The following is a 20,167-nucleotide window of genomic DNA, read 5'->3' as shown; positions in this document are numbered from 1 at the left end:
AATTTGGTGTTTGTTGCATGATTTGAATGATTTTGCAACATAGGAGCCCCACTGACAGTCGACTGAGCAAAAATGGTCTCTTTAGACAGGTGGTCTCTTTAGACATGTGATTTATATAGTCGTAAAAACCGTCGGGGATCCTTTGGGGTGGTCTTATTGGGCAGGTGGTCTTTATGGACAGGTGGTCTCAAGGTCAGGTTCGACTATATTTTCGTTAGATAACACTTTAAAGAACATATAACGCACCAGCATATTAGCTGTTTGATACCACTGAAATAAAACACTATTCAGCGTACTGTAAATAAACAATTTGAGAAAATTTTCAAAATGTCAGTGACCATTAATTTTAACATTCCGGTATTTTACCGAAAATCATATTTTGGACAAACCTCACCCGCCCTCTCCATCACGCACACACACAAAATCAACCAGGTGTCCCTCACTTCTCTGGGCGGGGATGTAGCTCAGTCGGTAGCGCGCTGGACTGATTTGTATCCAGTTGGCCGCTGTCAGCGTGAGTTCGTCCCCACGTTCGGCGAGAGATTTATTTCTCAGAGTCAACTTTGTGTGCAGACTCTCCTCGGTGTCCGAACACCCCTGTGTGTACACGCAAGCACAAGACCAAGTGCGCACGAAAAAGATCCTGTAATCCATGTCAGAGTTCGGTGGGTTATAGAAACACGAAAATACCCAGCATGCTTCCTCCGAAAGCGGCGTATGGCTGCCTAAACGGCGGGGTAAAAACGGTCATACACGTAAAAGCCGTGGGAGTTTCAGCCCATGAACGAACAAACAAACAAACCCTCACTTCTTCTCACACTCGTTTGTTTGCAATGCTTAGAGGAACATGTTCACAAAATGTCAACTGAGTTTGACAATAGGAGTTAAGGCCGTTATTATCCCTTTAGTTTGTACAACGTGTCCAAGTGTGAACCTGTACTTGACGTCATAGTATTACCACCCCCCCTCCCTCCCCAAAAGGGACCACAGTAACAGTAGAGGAAGAGCGTTCGAGGTTCGAAACCAAAACCAAATCAAAACGAAACCAAAACATAATGTCGTATTCTGGATATTCTATTGGCACACATCCAGCTTTACTGTATTGATCGTGAGCTGCGTGCTTTGTATTGGAATCTTTGCCCTAGCTCCGCACTCTGTGTAGTCATATGCTTAATTTACATTGAAAACACAGACGCGGAGACACTATGACATTTAGACATGCGTTTATAATATGCCTCGACTGATCGGCGAATAATGACACTTGGGATTCGTTAATGTGCAATAGACTTGAGCTTAAGCCTTTTCTGGTTAATTTGTATGACGTCATTGAAAAAAGGATTATAATGAGCTGTGCCCTCAAAAACTAGAATTCAGCATAGAGCAACGTGTGTTCCTTTTGTTGTTGTTGTGGAAATCAGTAACTTTGAGGCGATTGCTTCAAAGAGTGAAACCTGGGAAAAATTTATATCACAGGTTAACATTATACCTGTTTCACAGCATCACAAAATTCATGAAATCAGGTTCTTTAGTTCGAAAATAGTTTTGTTTTCTCTATTTTTTAAACAACTTTTTCTAATTCACGCAGTGGTCATTCTTGTGCAAAAGTCTGAAAGTCTGAATCAAGGTTCACACAGCATCTTATAAATAACGGCTTAATCAGTTTCTTTTAAATCTCTCCGTACATAAAAAGTATCTTTTAAAACCGTCATTTCACGTTTATTGTTTTCTATAAAAGGGGTTTTAAGCACCTCACAGTTCAAGAATTAATACGTTAAAGGGTGTTAATGATTTTCACTGTGGTTAAAGGGATACTTTACCTCAGATGAAACAAGAGTTTATACATTTGTTATCATAGAAATCTATTTCATTTGTATCACTATTGCGCGTTTATTTTTATGTTTGTGTTTCATGCTTGAAATTTAGTTGCATAAGTGGGGACAAAGGTATTTTGTCTTCCATTTACCGGTACAGTAGCTGTGTATTGTGTTCTATTTTGTTCCTCTATCTGTCTTTGAGAAGTGTAATAATTAGATTGCAAATTTATTTACATAACCACAGGAGAATTTAAGTAATATTTTCTGTTGTGTTTATGTAATTAAGTCTGATATCCCATCTTCAGGTTTCAGTCGTTATCTTAAACATTCGAATGTTAGCCCCGATGTTGTTAGTTATTTCTGGCATTAACACTTCTAATTAAACGTACAAAAAAACAAATCCCTATTAAAAGCTTCTCATCACTTTTACAAGGGATAGATTCCAGCCTTTATCAAAATATTGTAAATATTGCAGCCTCTGTCTTTTTGTGTGAATATCTGAGTCGGGCATTTGTGACCCTCCACCACGGAATGAGTCGCATGTCACCTTTGCATGATTTTCATATTTTTACATTTTTCTAAAGAGTTTTTTATGCTCTATCCAGTGGTGAAAACGAAACGAGCGAAAACTGTTTGAGTTATAAGCCTGTGACTAAGGTGACCCTCACACTGTTACCAGACACTCCCCGGACTTTTATAAAGCCGAGCGCAGAACCGCGCGAGGTGACATGCGACTCATTTCGTGGTGGAGGGTCACATTTAAACATCTGTGTAGAAAAGAAGTGCACGTAATCAGCGACTGAACACTACTTTTTCTGAAAACAGAAGATACCAACTCTTATTCTAAAATTGCGCAGCACCGTCCTGCTTAACTCTAACAAGGCTCATACCAGAAATAACTGTGAGGAATCTCATTTACAGCCTCATCCACAGCAAAACGATCATCTGTCACAACACTGTGAATCGAAAACTGTGAGTGGAACCTGTAAAAGGTGGGTTTTTATTTTTTTTAATTTTTATTTTTTATAGAAACCTGGCACATTTCCAGTGTCGTGTTGATGTTATTGATCGAGAAACATGATTTCTTCAATGCAAACACCCACTTAAAGCCATATGTACTCGATGACTATACACGCTAATTGCTTTACCAACAGCTGGAGACATGCTAAATTAAGTTCCCTGCAAAATATTGTGGTCTAGGACCCCTTCAATGTTGAGATATGTTAATTTTCATTTTGATCTGGATCGTCCTATTTATAGATTTGGCAACACATGCGCTGTTGACGCAAGGGAGAGAACTCCGTGTCGTTGTTGACATCCTCACTTTTTCAGAGGCTAGAACAAGCTGAAATGCACGTATATGGTCCGCGCATGACGACATATCGTCATTATATGGTCTTATGGTGCGTTTGACATCGATTGTGGGCAAACTATACTTTGTAAACACGGGAGTAAGTTAGTAAGCCTTTAAACTCCGGTTTGTCACGTAGTCACTTTATTCTAGGATATGGTATTGTGTGTGTAAGTGTGTGTAAGTGTGCGCGCGCGCGCGCGCGCGTGTGTGTGTGTGTGTGTGTTTCGAATTTTGAACATCTTTGATATAATACAGCTTAGGATTTTGCAACTTGAACAAGTCATTCTTTGTGCTGAGAGGTTTTCACACTGACAACAAAATTATTCTTTTTAACTGGTCTTGAATGTCTTTCATTCACTAAATCATTCTTTTCTTCTTCAATTATTTACCTCACTACAGAAATCATATTGTCACATGACTTTACATTCGATATCTTATCTTTGTATACCGACTATGAACTGCGTCTTTTTTTTACTGTCTTTCCCGCTGATAGCACCGTCAATTATTTTTCCAGGGCTACATACGTGCATGCTTCTTACTTCCTTATTGAGCAATTATATTTGAACGATTATAAGAAACTTAAGATTTTGCCCTTAAAAGAAAGATTTAAATCACATAAAGGCGTGCTCCTTCACAAAATCATTTCCGGCCATGAACCACGTGCTTTCATTACAAAATTTAAAGCCAAACGAAACCGAAAATTCAATGTCCCCATTCCACGGATAGATCTCTTTAAATCAAGTTTAGCTTATTCTGGCAGCGTTTTGTGGAATTATCTCCCGGAATCAGTTCGAGTCCCGAGTCTCAATACTTTCAAAAAACACCTCTCATTACATTTAATGTCAAATTACGAAAAGTCACAGTGATGGAAAACTTCGTTCTGATTATTTTCATATTGATCATATCTGTCCATACAGCATCATTGTTTCATTAAACATGTTCTGGCAATTCCCAATTTTGATCATAACGTTAGAATTTGTGTTTTGCCTGCAACGTGTATATAGTCCTGTGAATAGTTTTTCTGTCTTTTTATTTTTTATTTTTTTACTTTTATGTTTATCCTTTGTAATTGTTTTACGTTTGCATATATGTATATAAGATTAGAGTAGTCCCCCTCTGGGCGAGGGCTGGTTGAAAAGAAGCTCGTTTATATTGCTTATGCCACAACCCTTGTAAAATAAAATTTGATTTGATTTGATTTGATTTGAACAACTCGCCGTTGCAAGGACACGAGGGTGAGTGTGTCATGAGTGTTCATGCTTGGTTTGTTTTTAAATATCAAATACTCAACGTTATGTAACAGTCAAATATCGTCTGATGCTAGTATTTGTTGTTGTTGATGTTGTTAATTTTTTTAAAGTGATATTACACCAAACTGAAAATGCGTCACGGTTTAAAATTGTGTCACCGTGCGAGTGAATATACCTGTTGTGTACAATACAGTGTATTCCTAGAAACCAAATGCTGTTTATGATACACCTGCAATAAGACACTATCCAGCGTACTGTAAATGAGAAATTTGAGACATTTTTCAAACCTTTAAATGTCAGTGACCATTCATTTTAACATTCCAGTATTTTACCGAAAATAATATTTTTGGCAACCTGCACCCCCACCCTCTCCAAAACAAAAATAAAAAAATCGACCAGGTGACCCCCACTTCTTCTCATACTCGTTTGTTTGCAATGCTCAGAGGAACATGTTCACAAAATGTCAACTGAGTCTGACCAAAGGAGTTTTGGCAACAAGACCTAATTTGCACAAACCGATTGTCTTTAATTCTGTAAACATAACACATCTATATACTTTTGGATTAGGAATTGGTGAGGTCCACAACGCAATTATTTTGAAACTGTAAGTGAACATTTGATTTAAATGACAACGAATTATTTACTGATTAAGCTTCTAAGCTGAACTGCCAACCCCAAGTCTGACAATGGGAGTTTTGTTCGTAGCCATCCCTTTAACTTGTACTACGTGCCCAAGTGTAAACCTGTACTTTGCAGCATGACGTCATTGTTTTGCCCCCCTCCCTACCCCCTCAATAGGGACCACATTAGAGGAAGAGCGTTCGAGGTTCAAAACCAAAACCAAAACCAAGCCAAAACAGAAAGCAGTGTTCTTGAAATTCTATAGGCACATATCCAACTTGACTGTATCGATCGTGATCTACGTGCCTCGTATTGGAATCTTTGCCGTAGCCCAGCACCATGTCTAGTCATCCTTCACACTGAAACACATGTAGATACGAAGACACAATGACATAGACATGGTCTAAGGGAAATAACCAATGTCTTTGTTGCGACCCATCTCGTCATCGGCGCTTTTCCGGAAATGACCTGCGCTTTGTTAGAATTCCAACAATGGCCGCCATTGTAGGAATTCCAACTTTGCGCTACGCGATTCTAGAAATGTACCGCGCGCATAGTGAGAATTCTGCTCTTTCTTAGAATGCGATGTAAAATGATACAAGTCATGATGGCCCATGATGATCCTTGTGTTTTAAAGTGATCAATGCTTAGTCTTGAAAAAGCAGATGCATTGTATGACGCACCAAACGGGCCGAATTACAAAAAGCAAAAACACTTTTGAAAACTTCGGCGGGCTGTAACAACACAGTTCAACGACCCATCCCACTCAACCAAAACGCACCAACTTTACGTAATTTTTAACGTTTCAGATTTTACATTTTACAACAACGGCAAAACACAACAAGAGTGTTCCGATATAACTTTTCACTGGTAACTATCGATTGTAATAATTTTTTTACTCAGTCTTAACTGATTATATATTAAACTCACACAGTCTCTCTGGGCTGCAGAGACAGCATTACGTCCCTTTACTGAGTAGGCTCTTGTCATTGTATGGTAATCTAGGCTCTTGAAACGTAATGTGCAAGTCAGTCTGTGCGCTATATTGATGTGATTGATTGTTGCAAAATGTTGATTCAAATTAAAGATGATTTCAGCCTGTTGTAACAAACTAACACTCTACTCTGAGAAAAAAAAATCATTGCGTTCAAAATAGATCGAGACCGCAGCAACCATAGCTAGCTGCATGCGCTGAGTGTCACTGAGAGAAGTGTTACACAGTGTACCCCCCCCGGCCCCAAATTCAAGACTTCCCCTGTATAAGACCTTGCTTTTTCATATACCTTATTCATGACCTGTGAAAAGGGTATACTTTTTTGTGCCAGTCGAAGGGTTGCCATTTCTAGAACGAGGCAGCTCGTTTCCGGAAATGCGGCGCTTTGTTGGAAATCAAATGAGGTTTCGGGAAATCCCGATTATTCCAACTCTGCCCCGGATTCTTACTTTGCGCCCAACACCTTGCTAATGGGATTGCTTCCCTGGCTCTCTCTATCATGGCCGCTTGCTAATAAACCCATACCATCGAACACGTGAGTTGTGAGTTCGATATGGTGTCAGAAGTGGGGTTCTAACGGCAAGCTTGACTGACCAATCAAAGAAAATGGCAAGGTATGACCCCCCCTCAGAGATTTTCCTATCGGGCCAAAGACTGGGAGGGGTGGATTGAAGAATATTCAAGATTCAGAAGAGCAACTAAACTTCACAAAGAAGATGGCGATGTTTATGACGGCTTACCAGTGCCAAAACCACATAATTGTAATTATCAAGCGAAAATTAGTTATTTTCCCTTGATAATTACCACTTTCACGTGTTTATTACTAATTTTCCCGGAATAATTACTAACTTTCACCTGTTAATTACTAATGTTTAGTTTTGGCTCACTTCCTGACGGATTGCTAGTGCCAAAACTAAAAATTAGTAATTTTCCCGTGAAAATGAGTAACTAACAGGTGAAAACAGTAACTGACAGTGATAATAGGTAACCCCAGGTTTTGGCACTAGTAAGCCGTCATAGGGCTTATTTATTATTCTCTTTTTATTATTCTCTTTATTTATATAGCGCCTTATCCGAAGTTCAAAGCGCTTACTAGTGCCAAAACCTCATAATTGTAATTATCAAGGGATAATTACTAATTTTCCCTTGATAATTACCATTTTCACGTGTTAATGACTAAATTTCCCGGAAAAATTACTAACTTTTACCTGTAAATTACTAAATTTTAGTTTTGGCTCACTTCCTGACGGATTGCTAGTGCCAAAACTAAAAATTAATCATTTTCCCGTGAAAATTACTAATTATCCCGTGAAAATGAGTAACTAATGAGTGAAAACAGTAACTGACAGCGTTAATAACCCCAGGTTTTGGCACTAGTAAGCCGTCATAGATGTTCAGAGAGATTCTCTTCTTTACTCCATGGGAACGCAACAAGCTGTTCAGATACTGAAAACATTCAGGTGGGAGGAAGAAGAAGAAGAAGACACTGATTATGACTTGTTAGTGAAAAAGTTCAGGCATGAAAATTCGTCGCGATATAACCTTCGTGGTTGAAAACGACGTTAAACACCAAATAAAGAAAAAACAGGCATGAAAATTCTCCGTATTTTCCGTATTTTTGAAACAAATAAACCGTTTTGTTTTTTTTACGGAGTGGCTAACGGTACGATATCGGATATAAAGCAAATTCGAGGGCTTAGATACTAGCGAAACGATATCGTACGCGAAGCAACTGTCAGAGCTTGGATGCTAGCGAAACGATATTGGATGTGAAGCAAATTCATGGTCCTGATGCTAACGAAACGATCCTTTCTTGTTTTTCAGGCATTTTGTTGTTGTTGTTGAGTTGAGCATTTTTTCCCGTCTGACTTCCGGTTTATGAGAAAAATGTTCCGATCCAAGCAGCCTTTGTTTTTCTACCGTTGTCATGTGACTCCTCTTCTTTCCGCGTTTTGCTGTCCATCATGGCGGAGAATGATCGGTGTTTGCATGTTGGCCAGCATTTCGATTCCTATAGTGATTTACATGAAGCTGTGACGCGATTCTGCCAGACATGACATACACGCCAGTTCAAAACGCCAAAAGCAAAAAAACGGCATCAATTTTGGTCAATTTTGAAGCGAGTTACGCCCGTTTTAAAATAAAAATGACGTCATTCTGCTTCCACTACAAAGTTAAACGTTATTTACAGCCAAACTAACAGCGCTATCGATGTGCAGTTTTCACTAAAGTGGTTCCTATACATCAAAGAGTTTTTTTTTAAAACAAAGTTGTTTTTAGCCGTTTTAGCTGTTTTCTGCCCCTTTAAACTTTGTGATCAACACTTCAATGTGCTATATCTGTGATTTCAACTGTTAGTATTAATGTTTGGACTCAGTCTTCAGATTGAATGGGATGTTTATTAATTTTATTTCAAAATATGTTGGGTCTTAAAGTTTGTGATCAACACTTTGATGTTGCTAATTCTGTGATTTCAACTTGAGACGGCTCTCTGTAGTCAGCTAGACGTTAAGCAATGATAATAAATAAATACATATATTTGTCCAAATATGTTTAATCTTAAACCAATGATGTACATTTTAGTCGGTCTCCGGTCTCTGACCGATCCAATTTCCCCAGGACCTATAGCTTTAACCCCAGCAGGACACAGGTCCGATTAACCTACAGAAGAAGTGGTCAAGGGTCCGATCGTTTTAGACAATGAAGCGGACATGCGGACTGTTCAATTTTCAAGAGGAAAGCTTGTTTCGGTTTTGCCAAGCAAAAGTAAACACTGCGTGAGGAAAGCTGGTTTCGGTTTTGCCAAGCGAAAGTATGCACTGCGTGTGACCAGTTTGTTGAGTGAACGAGGCACCATATATATGGGATCTGATTCTTTGAATTAATTTATCCTCAAGTTGGATCAAGAAGAAAAAAAGAAAACCGAACCCATATGGTGCCTCGAGTGTATTCATTGGCTCAGCAATAAATCGTTTAAACCAATGGGAACCACCCGTGCATGTTCGCACATGCGCAAGGCATTACTTTCTGTCATAATATCCGGAAAAACCGTTGTGCGTTCGAACGAAAATAAAACGAAAGAGAAACGACATGGGTCCTTTGAGTATAGATCTAGTCATGACAGTCGCGGAAGGTGGACGAATTTAAACTGAAAAATCTTTTTAAATGCGGTTTTACGAGTCGTGTTTTTGTCCTATTGAAATTGCAATCTCAGGACACTGTGTCCTATTGATTTTCAGTCTTCAGGACAATTGTCCTAAAGGCTGCTAGAAAAATGTACATCACTGTTAAACTTTGTGATGCAGTTTTCACTAAAGTGGTTCCTATGCATCAAAGTTTTTTTTTAAACAAAGTTGTTTTTAGCTGTTTTCTGCTCCTTTAAACATTGTGATCAACACTTCAATGTGCTAATTCTGTGATTTCAACTGTTAGTATTAATGTTTGGACTCTTCAGATTGAATGGGATGTTTATTTATTTCAAAATATGTTGGGTCTTAAACTTTGTGATCAACACGTTGATGTTGCTAATTCTGTGATTTCAACTTGAGACGGCTCTCCGTAGTCAGCTAGACGTTAAGCAATGAAAATAAATAAATATATTTGTCCAAATGTGTTTAATCTTAAACTTTGTGATCAGTTTGTTTGCGAGAGACAGTTTGCGAGCGGAAGAGGGGTGGAATTGTGCGACAGTATGGCGCGCATACATGTGTGTGTGTGTGTGTGTGTGTGTGAGATCTGCGGATCAATAACACCAGCAAAAACAATAATTGACCTCTAAACAATAAAATACACACCCATCATATTAGCATTGAGAATTATCCGAATGCGGATATGGGAGCTAGATCTTCCTGTTACAGGGGCGGCGGAGCGTCAAAATCATTGGGGGGCCAGGGTTTTTATGATTTTTTTCAATTGTCAGGAAAAAGTTGATGGGGGGGGGGGGGGGGGGGGGGGGGGCTGGAGCAATACGGACAATGTTGTCAGCCGGGTATGGAAACTTTTCGGCCCTTAAAGTCTGACAATGTTGATGGGGGGGGGGGGGGGGGGGGGGGGGTGTACCGTGTAAACTTTACATTTTTTTTTTAGGCAGATTATTTTTTTGGGGGGGGCCAAAGGATACTCTGCCACCCCCCCCCCCCCAATACATTTGTTTGGGGGCTATGGTCCCCCCTGCTCTGCCGTCAGTGCTGTACGAGTATATAGAGTTAGAGCCCACTTTTTGACTCACATGCGAAGCAAAAGTGAGTCTATGTACTCACCCGAGTCGTCCGTCCGTCCGTCTGGCCGGCCGGAAAACTTTAACGTTGAATATTTCTTGGACACTATTCAGTCTATCAGTACCAAATTTGGCAAGATGGTGTATGATGACAAGGCCCCAAAAAACATACATAGCATCTTGACCTTGCTTCAAGGGTCAAGGTCGCAGGGGCCATAAATGTTGTCTAAAAAACAGCTATTTTTCACATTTTTCCCATTTTCTCTGAAGTTTTTGAGATTGAATATCTCACCTATATATGATATATAGGGCAAAGTAAGCCCCATCTTTTGATACCAGTTTGGTTTACCTTGCTTCAAGGTCAAGGTCACAGGAGCTCTTCAAAGTTGGATTGTATACATATTTTGAAGTGACCTTGACCCTGAACTATGGAAGATAACTGTTTCAAACTTAAAAATTATGTGGGGCACATGTTATGCTTTCATCATGAGACACATTTGGTCCCATATGATCAAGGTCAAGGTCACTTTGACCCTTATGAAATGTGACCAAAATAAGGTAGTGAACCACTAAAAGTGACCATATCTCATGGTAGAAAGAGCCAATAAGCACCATTGTACTTCCTATGTCTTGAATTAACAGCTTTGTGTTGCATGACCTTGGATGACCTTGACCTTGGGTCAAGGTCACATGTATTTTGGTAGGAAAAATGTGTAAAGCAGAAGGTCAAGCATGTGAGTCGTATGGGCTTTGCCCTTCTTGTTACTGGGGGTATAATAATAATAATAATAATAATGTTATCTTATCATAGCGGGATAAACCAGAGTTTTAAGGCTACGGTCTCATCCAGCTTTACAAATCCGCACACACACAAAATAATAAATAAATAAGATATATACATTATATATATATAAGAGATATAAAAATCAAACATACACATATCGCGGGATTCACCAAGACACCATGTGAAGTACGTCATACATGACGCCATATTGTTTCTAAAGTGACGTGACCGCTGAGGATGTATGACGTACACTACACTCTTGCCTGGTTATCGATCGTAGGATACAAGTTCAAGCTTATTCAGTCTCATCATTCAGTTTTGTTAAAACTTTAGCCTTCCTAAAGCCAAGTTTTTTCGTGTCGTTAGCATATTTGCTGGTTGAAGACCAAGCGAAACGATATCGTGCCGCTAGCGTATTTGCTTTTTGAAGACCAAGCCAAACGATATCGTGCCGTTAGCAGCTTAACCAAACGATATCGTGCCGCTAGCATATTTGCTAGCCAAACGATATCGTGCCGTTAGCAGCGGCCATTTTTTTATTTTTCGTATTTTTCCTTTTTTTTTTTTTCCCTAGTCATAGTTATAGTAAAATAGTTTTGGGGCCATGTTTGAATCCAATTTTAAGGCTCAGATAGCCCCAGATTGCACCAAATTGCACCCTTGAAACAAAATTTCCGGGGGGGCATGCCCCCGGACCCCCCTAGAAGTCTTGGCGCTTTGCGCCTGCGAAACTTGGCGCTATGCGCCTTCGAATTTTTTTTTCAGTATTTTTTGAGTCACTTGAGAAAATGTGACTCTATGTAATCGGTCAGTGTTAGTCTGTCCGGCCGGCCGTCCGGCCGGCCGGCCGTCCGTAGACACCATCTTAACGTTGGACTTTTCTCGGAAACTATCAAAGCGATCGGGCTCATATTTTGTTTAGTCGTGACCTCCAATGACCTCTACACTTTAACGATGGTTTCGTTGACCTTTGACCTTTTTCAAGGTCACAGGTCAGCGTCAAAGGAAAAATTAGACATTTTATATCTTTGACAAAGTTCATCGGATGTGATTGAAACTTTGTAGGATTATTCTTTACATCAAAGTATTTACATCTGTAGCCTTTTACGAACGTTATCAGAAAAACAAGGGAGATAACTAGCCTTTTCTGTTCGGCAACACACAACTTAACGTTGGGCTTTTCTCGGAAACTATAAAAGTGACCGGGCTCAAATTTTATGTGAACGTGACTCATTGTGTTGTGAATAGCAATTTCTTCCTGTCCATCTGATGCCTCATATAATATTCAGAACTGCGAAAGTGACTCGATCGAGCGTTTGCTCTTCTTGTTTTTTTTCTTCAGTTTTCATGCCTGAAGTTCTCAGAATATTTCCTGCCAAAACGCAACTTGATTCACGATCGTAGCCTGTTTAACAGCCGAGTTCAGAATAGTGGTGAGACAGTGGAGGAATTTGTGAGGGCCTTGCAGTCACTCGTGGTCCACTGCCACTATGCAGACACAGAAGATCAAGTCAGAGATCGCCTTGTGATAGGGTTAAGAGACCAGAGACTGAAGGAAAAACTGCAGCTGCAGAATGATCTAACCATAGAGAGAGCCATCACTATGGCACGACAGCAAGAACACCTGAAAGAACAAATGAAAGAACAGTCACAGAAACTAGACATAGATGGAGCTAGTCATTATAGGCGAGATCAGAGCGCAGGTGCTTCTCGTGGGAGAGCGCGTGGTCGTGGAGGTCGCAGGCCAAAGAGACATGACATTGACAGCCCATCAGTTGTTCGAAATAAAGACAGCTGTACCAAGTGCGGGTTCGAACACCAAGACAAAACGTGTCCGGCAGTAGGTCAGCGTTGTAGATGTTGTTCAGGCAGAAATCACTTTGCCCAAGTCTGTAAAAAACGAGCTGCAAAAGTGGACTTAGTGATTCTGATGATGAGTACTGGCTTGACACAGCTACAGTAGATGTCAAAGAACAACGTGAAGCATGGACAGTAAACCTAGACTTCTACGGGAAGAAAGTCAACTTCAAAGTCGATACCGGCGCCGATGTGACTGTCCTCAGAGAGTGTGACTACAAAGAATTTGTGAATCCGCCAAACCTGAAGCCCTCCAAGAGCTGCCTGAGATCACCTGGAGGAAAAGTCGACACAGTTGGTGAATTCATCGCTGAGACAACAAGAAAGAAAGTCACGTACCGCTTCAGAGTAGTGGTTGTACCGAATACTGTAGGTACAAATCTGCTTGGCAGAGCAGTAAGTGAGAAGATGGGACTCGTAAAGAGACTAGAGAACATTGACTCGAGGGTCTTCGGATCTACAGGACTGTTGAAGACTCAGCCGGTAAAGCTGATTTTGAAGGAGGGTTCAAAGCCATACAGTGTGTCAACAGCGCGTCGAGTACCTTTCCCTATCCAGAAACAAGTCAAGGAGCAGCTTGACAAGATGGAGAGGGATGGGGTCATCAAGAAGGTGACAGAAGCGACCGACTACTGTGCGCCGATCGTCCCAGTCCGGAAGAAAGGAGGCAAAATAAGAATATGCGTGGACTACTAGAAACTAAACAAAAACATCAAGCGGCCACATCTTATGCTGCCAAATCTGGAGGATATTGCGCCACAACTGAAGAACTCCAAAGTGTTCACCACTTTAGATGTTTCAAGTGGATTCTGACAGGTGCCGCTTGACAAAGACAGTGCTCACCTCACGACATTCATCACCAGCTTTGGTCGGTACTGTTTTCTCCGGTCACCTGTGGGCATCAACGTTGGACCAGAGGAGTTCCAGCGCAAGATGTCGGAGACGATGAATGGACTCAGAGGGTGTGAGGTCATCATGGGCGACATTCTCATGCACGGGGAAACACAGAAAGAGCACGACGAGAGACTGTCGCAGGCACTGAAGCGAATCGAGGCGTCAGGCTTGAAGCTGAATCGTGACAAGTGTCACTTCAGTAAGTCAGAGGTAGTGTTCTTTGGACACAGAATCAGCAGTGACGGCATACGACCCGACCCAGGAAAAGTGGACGCTATAACAAAGTTAGTGCCACCAAAGAACGTGACTGAACTGAAACGCGTAATCGGCATGATCAACTACCTTGGCCGATTCACCAAAGACCTGTCGACGACAATGAAGCCAATGACAGACCTACTTCGGAAGGACGTTCAGTGGAGATGGGATAGCGCACAGAGGGAAGCCTTCGAGAAGTTGAAGCTGATCATCGTTAATCTAACCTCGCTCCTGTTCTACAGTGTGGATCGGCAGACTGTAGTAAATGCTGACGCAAGCAGTTTTGGCCTCGATGCTGTGCTCTTACAGCAAAATGACAGCGGTGACCTTGAGCCAACTGCATTTGCGTCCAGAACAATGACCCCAGCAGAACAGCGCTACAGTCAAATCGAGAAAGAGTGCTTGGCGAGCGTTTGGGCATGCGAAAAGTTCTACAAATATCTTGTAGGTCTGGAGTCATTTCAACTTTTGACTGATCACAAACCTCTCGTACCGCTCATGTCTACCAAAGATTTGGACCAAGCACCACCAAGATGTCTGCGCCTACTCCTGAGAATGGCACGATTTAACGCAGAGGTCCGGCATGTTCCAGGAAAGCAGCTAGTCATTGCTGACTGACTCAGCCGCAGTCCTCTAGCCTACACAGAGAGTGATGTCGACCGGGCAGACAACGTGGACGACTACATTGACTTTGTTCAGTCGTCATGGCGAATAAGAGACCACAGACTTCAGTCACTCAAAGCCGCAACTGAAGCAGACGATGATCTCCAAGCAGTGATCAAGTACTGTCATGAGGAATGACCAAATCAGATTCCCTCATCACTCAAACCATACCACGAGGTGAAAAATGACCTATCAGTTGTGAACGGTCTTGTCGTATTCAGAGACAGAGTAGTGATCCCTGTCAGTCAACGACAAGAAGTGAAAAACAAACTTCATGAGAGTCATCAGGGTATAGAAAAATGCCTGGAGTTTGCCAAACTAACAGTATTTTGGCCAGGCCTGAGAGCTGAACTGACGCAATTAGTGGAAAACTGCTCCACTTGTCGTGAGAATCGACCAGCACAGCGACACGAGCCACTGCGTCCGACAGAGCTACCATCACGACCCTGGTCACAGATTGGTGCAGATTTTGCATCATTCAGAAACAAATATTAAATTACATATTCTTACTCCGAATCACATGATTAGCATTGACACACTTGGAGATGCCTAGGTCTGATAAAAGCTACCCGTCTAGGTATAAGGGAAGCAACCCCAACTAAAAAAGTGACAGCACCATGGTACTTGCCACACTAGGTTGCCTCCCCTTAGGGTGAGCTACGTCACCATTGGTGCCTGGTACCACGTGATAACCAATCAATCGACTTCTATCACTTGAGAGGACAGGTCGTGTTTTGCTTTGCTCTGGCTGTTTTTGTGTCTGCTGACACCCACCGGCCATGGCTCCCGTCTTCTTGCTGGCTTTGCAGCTGGTGAGATCATTCCTTTATAGTCTTTGACTTTTCGTTGTTTTCTGCTGAGAATTTCTTACGTTTGTTGGACTTTGAAGTTTTCAGCGGTTGTTGGGCTTCCTTCTTGGTCGCCATTTTCGCTAGCACGTGGCTTTTTGCTATGTTGATGTTTCGTCCGTACTCGGACGCTTAACGCTTCTGTAGCTTGTTGTTTAGCTGCCTTTGGTAGCTACTACGCTTGTGTTAGTTTGTTTGCGTGCTTGCTTCTGAAATGTTTGTGTCCGTCCGGACTTGGCTATTTTCAGTGGTTGTGGCTTCCTTCTTGGTCGCCATTTTTTCGCTAGCACGTTGTTGTTTGCTATGTTGATTTTTTCGTCTGACTCGGACGCTTAACTCTTTGTACAGCTTGTTGTTTAGCTGCCTTTGGTAGCTCCTTCGCTTGTTTTAGCTGCCCTCCTTGCTTGCTTCTGAAACGTTTTTGCGTCCGTTCGGACTGTGTTAGTTTCAGTTGTTTGTTTATTTTCTCCCGGCGTTAACATGGCCGCAATGAGAATTAGAGGGAGCTAAGGCTGAGGGTTAGGGCATTGGGCACTGCTAAGCCCTAATCCTCAGCATCCTCTTCCTTTTGAGGAACTCTGTCATTGTAGTTTTTGGCCCAAGAATCTCTTTTCGTTTTTCGGGCCTATTTCTGCTACGGACGATTTGCCGTCTGGCTCTCAGTCGTCCGTCTTTGCCTTTAAGGCTGTTGGTTTACTTCTGTTTCGGCTCCAGAGTCTAGTGCTCTGGGGTCTACTCTTATCTCTTACTTCTTTCCAGAGATAGATACCCTCGTTCGCGAGGCTATGCCGCGGTTGGACATCGTCGCCAGTTCTGCCCCGTGCCTGGGGGTAGGCGACGGTCTCTCCTTGGCGTCTTTTGATGCCTGTGCCTTCAGACTACGAGTCTTCCCTGGACCAGGCTGCTGGCCGCCGTGACGATTCCGGACTGTCCTTGTGGGGACCTGCTTCTTCTCTTCCTGGCCGGCATTTGTTGCCTTCCGCTTGCGGTAGCGCAACAGTGCATGTCCCTCCAGGGATCCGGTCACAGCAAGGTTGGTGTCTGCAGCAGCCGTTTACGGCAGCTGCGCTTCCGGTTCCCGGAAGCAGAGGTTCACCGGGTAGTGTTCAGCAACGTTCACGTGCGGCTCGAATCTCGCCTTACGTCAGCAGTCGTCCGCGACAGCTGCTTCCGGCTCACGCAGGAAGTAGGGGTTCACCGGGTAGTGATCAGCAACGTTCACGTGCGGCTCGAACCCCGACTTACGTCAGCAGTCGTCCGCGACAGCTGCTTCCGGCTTCGGCTGGAAGTAAAAGGTTCACCGGCTAGTGTTCAGACTACGTTCACGTCCGGTTCGAGCCTTGCCTTACGTCAGCAGTCGTCCGCGGCAGCTGAGCTTCCGGTTCCGGCCGGAAGTGTAGGTTCACCGGTTAGTGCACAGGCTGCTGTCACGTCCGGTTCGAGCCTTACCTTATGCTTCCGGCTCACGCAGGAAGTAGAGGTTCACCGGCTAGTGTTCAGACTACGTTCACGTCCGGCTCGAGCCTCGCCTTACGTCAGCAGTCGTCCGCGGCAGCTGCGCTTCCGGCTCCGGCCGGAAGTGTGGGTTCACCGGTTAGTGCACAGGCTGCTGTCACGTCCGGTTTGAGCCTTACCCTACGTCAGCAGTCGTCCGCGACAGCTGAGCTTCCGGTTCCGGCCGGAAGTGTAGGTTCACTGGTTAGTGCACAGGCTACTGTCACTTCTGGTTCGAGCCTTGCCCTACTTCAGCAGTCGTCCGCGACAGCGCCGCTTCCGGTTCCGGCCGGAAGTGTAGGTTCACTGGTGAGTGCACAGACTGCTGTCACGTCCGGTTATGAGCCTTGCCCTACGGCAGCAGTCGTACGCGACAGCTGTGCTTCCGGTTCCGGCTGGAAGCGTAGGTTTACTGGTTAGTGCACAGGCTACTGTCACGTTCGGTTTGAGCCTTGTCTTACGTCGGCAGTCGTACGCGACCGCTGCGCTTCTGGCTCCGGCCGGAAGTGTGGGCTCACCGGTTAGTGGACCTGCTATGGTCCCATCCGGTTTGAGCCTAGATCTTTGTCAGCAGTCGTCCGTGACAGTTGCGCTTCCGGCGCTCGTCGATACTATAGGTCCTTCAGCAGCGGACATGTTGCTGTCCCTGCCGTTTCGGGCCTAGGGTTTACCTATTGGTTACCGGGCTTCAGCCATCAGTTTGTGCAGCACCAGCTCTGGCATGGTGCCTCTGTGTCTGCTGCACTCCCGGCTCCTCCCGGTGTTTCCGGTTCCATTCCCGTCACTTCCTCTTGGTCGTCGGTGATGTGGGACACGGTTTTGCCCTTTGGGCTTGCAGGCTTCCTGCCTCAGGCGGATTAGCAGCTACCACACACTTCGGTGGTGGGTTCTGCTGATCTCCTCACTCCCTGTGCCTTTGGTCTTCGACGCCTCTCATCCTCCTCTTAGTCAGGGGTGAGGTTGGGCCGTTGACTGGCAGGAAAGGGCTTCAGGCTCCGGCCTCCCCCGCTCAGCGTCCGTCTCGGGCTCTTATGGCCTTTTTAGCCAGCCCCTTTACTTACCACGTCGGACTCTCGTTCGGTTGATGGTAGCGGACGCTCTCGGGGTTTTTGTCCCGCGTCAAGGTTGCTCTTGAAGTGGCGGATGAAGTCACTTCCAGATCGTGCCTGGAAGGGGTTTATTTGTCGAATTTGCGTCTGCAGATGCCTTTTCGATAAGGACTGGTTCCCAGTCGGCGAGAGAGAGTGAAGGCTACGTCCGTTTTAAGGTTTCTCCTTTGGTGGCCGTTTTACTCTCTCCCAGCTTTGCCACCCTTGTCTTCCGGCAGCGTCTGCCTCTAGTGCCGGTTTCTTTACTGTCCTCACGGCCAGCTATGGAATTCGCACGGGTTTGGTTTGCCTCTCCTGCGCAGGCTTCTTCTTTCGGGCCATTAGCGGCTCAGAGGAAGTTGCCTTTGCCCAAGACGTCCCGGAATATGCTGTCGTCGTTTGCCCTTCCGCGTGCACCTTTGCTGGTCGCGCCGGAACTCCTTCGGCTTTGTACGAAGCCTTTGGGGAACAATTTCGGTCCCTAGCTCTCTGAGCGGACTCTCTTCCCCCCGGAGGAAATGGGCAGACAGCTTTTGGAACTCGCTTCCTTTTCGGAGACACTCCTTTACGGAGCCCTTGGTGACCTTTACACTCAGTAAAGAGCAGGACGCAGGGGATGCTTTATCCACCTTTGCTAGGGTGAATTTAGAACAGAGGAGGTTGTCCTCTCTGCACATTGTCCATTCGGTCATGTACAGACGGGATTTGTTTCTCTCCCATGCCTAGCTTTATGCGGAATCAACGAGAAACTCCCTTAGTTCTTCACCCTTGGTGGATGGGTCTCTCTTCGGCCTCCTGGCTTTGGAGGTCAGGAGGTAGAAGATAGAGACTCATAGGGATCTTCAGGTCTCTTCCTTTGCTCTTCAAGCTTTGAAGCAGCAAAACAGGTTCTACTTAAGCTGACTCAGCCCTTTCAGGCTAAGTCCTCAGCTCAGGCTTTAACCGGAGAGGTTGTTCTTTCTCAGACGTTGTAGTCTGTCTTATTGGAACAACAGCCGGCCTTAGGGCATCCGGGTTTTTTAGCCTATGCTGGTGCAACAACCATTCCTCCTGTTGGCGGTGGTGGCTGTTGTGTGCTCTTATGGACTCGGTCCTAGTGGGTCTTTCGCCGAGTTTGACTCTGTCTTTCTCTAGCGATCGGACTCGTTCTGGTGTTTCGTCCAAACTTAAGGTTTGCTTGAGTTGGCCTCGGAAGTTACATTCAGATTTATCTGAGTTTGCATTGGTTTTGGCAATGCATGGTGAGGAGTCATTCTTGTGGCCTATCACTTTTCTCAGCTTTATTGGCTAACCCTCTCCTTTCGGCAGAGGTCTAGTTAATGTTCCGGTTTTCTTGGTGCGGGCTTTTGGTCCAGCATCTTTTATGGCCGGTCTACGGGCGTTATGGCTCTCAGCCTTAGCCCGTGTAATAGTCTCTTGCCTGGCGTGGGCGACTACGGTCTCCGTGTCTCTAGAATTTGTGTCTCCCTCTTCTCCCTCATCCTGGCATGAGGCGAGTCGGGGCGACTTCCGGTGGTTTGGGTTGCCTGTTACGGTCTCCCTTCTACCACTTGCAACTATTACGGACGCTTGCCTGTTGTTTTCCGTGTCTGACTCTCGGTTCTGAGGTAATCAGACGCGTTTGGCTTTTCAGCTAAACTCAGGAATTTTTTCTGGGTTTGGTCTGCCGCGAATTTTACTTCGGGCCCTTTTCCCTGAGAACTCTTGTCAGGGAGTCTTATGGCTGGTTGGCTTCACGGTTTTCCGTTTTTCCTTTCCAGTCTTGTTTTCTGGTTTAGGTTCTTGATTTTCATTCAATTACCTACAAGCAGACTGCTCTGCGAACACTGACTTTTTGTCATTTTGTTTAGGGTCACCGGTCACATCAAGCTTTGGCCATGGCGGTTTCCGCGTTTCCGGTGCTTACGCACTATTATGGGTCGCTGCTTCCTCTTTTTACCCCTCTCCCTGCTTTCGCAGGGACTGGTAGAGGACGACTGGTGACCGTCTCCTTTTGAGATTTTCTCATTGAGGGGGTGGGTATGGTTTACTTTGA

General features: G+C 44.1%; 1 protein-coding gene across 1 annotated transcript in view; it reads left to right on the top strand.

Annotated features, from left to right (window-relative positions):
• LOC138961551 (uncharacterized) overlaps positions 1–20,167 on the top strand; it is a 41,737-nt gene that overhangs the window by 4,680 nt on the left and 16,890 nt on the right. Inside the window, exon 3 of the transcript XR_011454221.1 lies at positions 2,736–2,806. The gene's annotated coding sequence lies outside the window, so the exon portion shown is untranslated. The remainder of the gene's footprint in view (positions 1–2,735; positions 2,807–20,167) is intronic.

The sequence above is a fragment of the Littorina saxatilis genome, linkage group LG3 (genome assembly GCF_037325665.1).
Source record: "Littorina saxatilis isolate snail1 linkage group LG3, US_GU_Lsax_2.0, whole genome shotgun sequence".
In the NCBI taxonomy this organism is placed as follows: domain Eukaryota; kingdom Metazoa; phylum Mollusca; class Gastropoda; order Littorinimorpha; family Littorinidae; genus Littorina; species Littorina saxatilis.
This window is presented reverse-complemented; position numbering and strand designations above follow the sequence as displayed.